Source organism: Dreissena polymorpha, chromosome 16 (genome assembly GCF_020536995.1).
Source record: "Dreissena polymorpha isolate Duluth1 chromosome 16, UMN_Dpol_1.0, whole genome shotgun sequence".
Taxonomy (NCBI): domain Eukaryota; kingdom Metazoa; phylum Mollusca; class Bivalvia; order Myida; family Dreissenidae; genus Dreissena; species Dreissena polymorpha.
The window spans coordinates 40,550,474-40,555,697 of record NC_068370.1 but is presented as its reverse complement, the minus strand read 5'-3'; the positions used below and the strand labels follow the sequence as shown (position 1 = coordinate 40,555,697).

Sequence of the window (5,224 nt, the reverse complement as noted above, 5' to 3'; positions counted from 1 at the left end):
AAATACCGTCCAACCATCGCACCCAAAAATCCCCCCCCCCCCCCCCCCCCCCCCGATGTCCACACCCCCACACTATACACCCCTCTTCACTCCACCCCTCCCTCCTTTGTGATTGAAAATGAGAGTCCCTTCACCTTTAAAAAGAAAATAGATGAGCGGTCTGCACCCGCAAGGCAGTGCTCTTGTTTAAAATTCAGCGTGATGTCCAAAGTTCGAACCAGGTCCATGCCAGTTAAAAAACTAGGTCTCGGTGTCACTTAGTACATTTTACACATTCAGCATGCCCTTCTGAAGATTTGCCACCGATTTTCATTGTTTTACATGGAAACAGGGTTCGCACAGGGCTTAAAAAGTGCTTGAAAATGAGTCCTAGGCTTGAAAAGCCCTTGAACAAAGGTTGGCCTTGAAAAAGTGCTTGAAAAGTGCTTATTTCATGTAAAAAAGCCTTGAAAATGTTTATTTCTTTTCAAAATTACATGTATCATCGCTTTTATTATAAACTTAAATCGTTCTTAAGGGAAATATTACGAAAAATTATCATAAATTCCTTCGCGCAAAAAGTTGAGTACGAAATATATAAGTTTCGTAAACAATTGAGTACGAAACGTTATGTGGACACGTCACAGATTATGTGTACTACGTCAGAGGTTCTCCATTGTGATCAATTTTTGCGAGTGAAAACGCAGCGATGGGGAAGTGTCATTTCAAACCAGGGTGGTTAACTGAATATTCCTGGGTACAGAAAACAAATGACATTCAAAAAGCACATTGTCGGGTCTCTATGAAGACCGTTGATGTCGGGGGATGGGGGAAAGCGCTTTGAGAAGCCATGAGAAAGGGGAAACCCACAAAGAAAACATGAACTTGAGGAGCAATGTGTTTGTTTGTAATAACTTTAAAAAGTAAATACATACAGTCAGTACACCAGTTTAGAATCGCCCGGCAAAAACGTTTATTCTTTTTACCACAATAATTTTTTTCGGGATTTAGTGTCAATGTGAGAAGATGTAAAAATAAAGGGTAATATTTATTTTGTATGATAACAGGTTAGGTCAGACGGCATACTGGTCATGTACGTAATTCCGGCCACTTTTGGGACTATTTAAGAAAAATCTTTAGTGTTAGGCAACTGGTTGAAACTAAACTTCACATATATAATCCTGGGTTCAAAACTCACCTAGCATGAAAATTTAAATAGAATTAGATCGGTGAATGTTACTTAATGAACAGAAAATGATGAAATGTAAACTCTCCATTTTCGTAGGTTAAATGTACCTAAAAAATCGGCCACTTTTCAGTTTGACCTGCAGATAAAATTACAAAGCAATATCTTGAGACAAATGTCCTCAATTTCAGAGTATTAATCAATGTTTATACTATTAAAATTTTTGACTTGAAATTTAAAATAAATGCGAAATTATTATACCAGTTACTCCCCCTACCTATTTTAATAAATATAAACAATGGGAAACTGCTTATTCACAAAAAAAGATTTGTTTTTAATGTGTTTAATAATTTTTTTCTAACATAGCTAAAAAAGTAAACACATCTTGTTTAAAAAGTTGACTTCAGTGTTGATTATTAGTAAACGCTTATATATAATATTTAAACATGTAATCTAGTAATATTCTTATCAAGGGAGGTAATTCATATATCAAAAATTTATATTTAGGTTCTGATTTGTATGTTTTGAATATAATTTGTTGTACAATTAATTGGTAAAACTTTAATTAAAGTTTATTAGATAAAATTTAAATAATTTTGTCAAATATATTTGTTTCTTATATGAATATAACTGTTGCAACTAATGAGTACATCACTTTCCCCACGAGCCAAATATTTCCTGCTATATTTGTGACATTTTAACACAAAAGTTTACAATGATATGGTTCTTACATTTGCAACATATTGAGAGTAGGGATGGTTTTCATGTTGTTTTTTCTAAATAAAAACAAAATAAGTGCGTGAAGATCATGAAAATGATTTTACACAGGTGGCCGATTTTTTACGTACAGGCCGGAATTACGTACATGACCAGCAGTTTTTTGTCATAAATAGCCAATTAAAGTTCAACCTTAGGAAAATTATAAAAAAAGTCATTCAGCTTACAGAATTAGTATTTCAAAACATTTTCATAGCATTTGTTATCAATCAGCAAAAAGTTTATTTGAAAATAATAAAGCCTTCTATATCCATATGCACATTTCAAAACATAACTCATTCAATCAGTTCCGGTTATCTTTTTGCTGCATTTTTCCACCCCGTAAGCTATTTACAAAAGATTTCTTGCTAAAAGTTTGTTAATTTATTCCTTTACCTAATGTATACCTTAGACACTTATCATTTTGTTAACCAGGTTTTCCGAAGGAAAAAACTGGTTATTAGATTGGCGAATGCGGGTGGGCTGGCTGGCGGGCGGGCGGAACAAGCTTGTCCGGGCCATAACTATGTCGTTCATTGTCAGATTTTAAAATCATTTGGCACATTTGTTCACCATCATTGGACGGTGTGTCGCGCAAAATAATAACGTCGATATCTCCAAGGTCAAGTTCACACTTTGAGTTCAAAGGTCAAAAATGGCCATAAATGAGCTTCTCCTGGCCATAACTATGTCATTCATTGTGAGATTTTAAAATCATTTGGCACATTTGTTCACCATCATGGGACGGTGTGTCGCACGAAAGAATCACGTCAATATCTCCAATGTCAAGGTCGCCACGACTAAAAATAGATTAAAAAAAAAAACTTACAAAGGGGGTTAATTTTGTTTGTTTATTTCAAAAGTTCAGTTTGAGTTTTCTCCCTTTATCAGATTTTTTTTCACAATGAAAACCTGGTTTTGTGACAATTTTGTCCCTTGTTTTTATTGGGGCATTATGGAAAATTAAATACAAATTAATCGGAACTGCTGATTATCCGCAACTGGTTGACAAACTGTATGTGAGACTCATTGAGTTAAGGATGGATAACATGTATGTAATAACTAGAAATAACATGTATGAGTAATTGTGGAATAAGTTTAATTTGTTTGAGCAAATAAATGATATTTACTGTGTTAAATTTGCTTGAAAATGCACTCTTTAAGGAAACTAACGTACGGTTCTCGGCCTTGAAAATGAAAATTTGGCCTTGAAAAGTCCTTGAAAAGAGCTTGAATTTAGGTTTGAGAATTCTGTTTGAACCATGGGAAAAAAAAGTGGCAAACGGTTGAGTATTGGAACATCAAATTCAATGAAAAATGGTGGAAAACAGTGAAAAATAAGAGGACAGTGGAAGAATTTGCATCATCGATGGCATTTGGTGGCATTTTCTGGCAAACATTGGAGTATTGAAACAAAATGCCATCGTTTGCCATCCAGTGGAAAACGATGTAAAATTTTTCATTGTTTGCCACAGACCATGGCAAGCGGTGGAGTATTGAAACAAAATGCCATAGTTTGCCATCCAATGGAAAACGATGTAAAATTTTACATCGTTTGCCACAGACGATGGCAAACGGTGGAGTATTTGGACAAAATGCCACCATTTGCCATCCAGTGGAAACCGGTGTAATATTTTATACCGTTTGCCACAGACGATGGAAATGGTGGAAAAAGATGTACAATTATTGTTTTATGGATATTGATGGCACTTTGCATTCTCAGTTTGACAGTTCAGGGGTTTTTTTACTAACAAAGTGACGCCGATATTCGGCGTCTTCCCCTACAAGAATTTTTCCCCTAAAAATACCATTTCCCCTCCAAAAATATAATTTTTCACCAAAATAAAATTTTTTACCCGCAAAGAAATGTTTTTTTTTCTTTTGGGAAGTCGACACTTATTCAATTTGTACCATGTACAACGATCTCGCTCTCTCTCTCTCTCATCCGTCGAACACTCAAATCTGGGAATCCCAGTGATTTTATATATAGCTCTTAAATTACGTCATGGAAACCGGGCAACTAATCGTATTAATCATGTGACTATTTTACTGGATTCCGGTCTTGCGCGAGAAGGGTGTCTCGTCAATTAATTCAAAACCAGTAGAATTTTCATCCGGGTTATGTGAAAGCCAAGATATAAACGTTAAAACAGAAAAAAGTCTCACAATTGGCGTTCATACACGAACAAAATAAAACGTTCGGACGCGGAAAATATTAATTGCGTTGACGCATTTTTAACCAGGTTTTCCGAAGGAAAATACTGGTAATTAGATTGGCGAATGCGGGCGGGCTGGCTGGCTGGCTGGCTGGCTGGCGGGCTGGCGGGCTGGCGGAATAAGCTTGTCCGGGCCATAACTATGTCGTTCATTGTCAGATTTTAAAATCATTTGGCACATTTGTTCACCATCATTGGACGGTGTGTCGCGCGAAATAATTACGTCGATATCTCCAAGGTCAAGGTCACACTTTGAGTTCAAAGGTCAAAAATGGCCATAAATGAGCTTGTCCGAGCCATAACTATGTCGTTCATCGTCAGATTTTAAAATCATTTGGCACATTTGTTCACCATCATTGGACGGTGTGTCGCGCGAAATAATTACGTCGATATCTCCAAGGTCAAGGTCACACTTTGAGATCAAAGGTCAAAAATGGCCATAAATGAGCTTGTCCTGGCCATAACTATGTCATTCATTGTGAGATTTTAAAATCATTTGGCACATTTGTTCACCATCATGGGACGGTGTGTCCCACGAAAGAATCACGTCAATATCTCCAATGTCAAGGTCGCCACGACTAAAAATAGATTTAAAAAAAAAAAAAACTTACAAAGGGGGTTAATTTTTTTTGGTCATTTCAAAAGTTCAGTTTGAGTTTTCTCCCTTTATCAGATTTTTTTTTCACAATGAAAACCTGGTTTTGTGACAATTTTGTCCCTTGTTACAGAATGAATCATCAAAAACCGTTGAAACCCAACAGGATTCGGAGGTACATGTAATCAACATCGATTAATACTGTCGGATTATTGTGAAAGTGAAAGTAGACAATCGGCAGCTGCCGCACCTTTCCCTTCCAATACTTTAGTTGATCAAGATCGTCAACCCATTCATCATGAAATTGAAATCATAATATTGACATTGTTCCCCGGCCCCAGTTGAAAACATTTCCCATTATTAGATCTACACCTGCAACTTTATTTAGGACTTTGACATTAATATCACACTTGTTCATGTGTTTAAGAACAAAAAGGTCAGAGACATGCCTCTTTTTCTAAAAAAAAACTTGAAGTCTGTAGGTGAGTTATA

The 5,224-nt window shown here is 36.0% G+C and overlaps 1 long non-coding RNA gene across 1 annotated transcript; it reads left to right on the top strand.

Annotated features, from left to right (window-relative positions):
* Positions 1 to 4,158: 4,158 nt before the first annotated feature.
* LOC127861590 (uncharacterized) lies at positions 4,159 to 4,781 on the top strand. Its single transcript, XR_008040279.1, has 2 exons — positions 4,159 to 4,381; positions 4,544 to 4,781. It is a non-coding gene; the product is annotated as an uncharacterized LOC127861590 (long non-coding RNA).
* Positions 4,782 to 5,224: the final 443 nt, after the last annotated feature.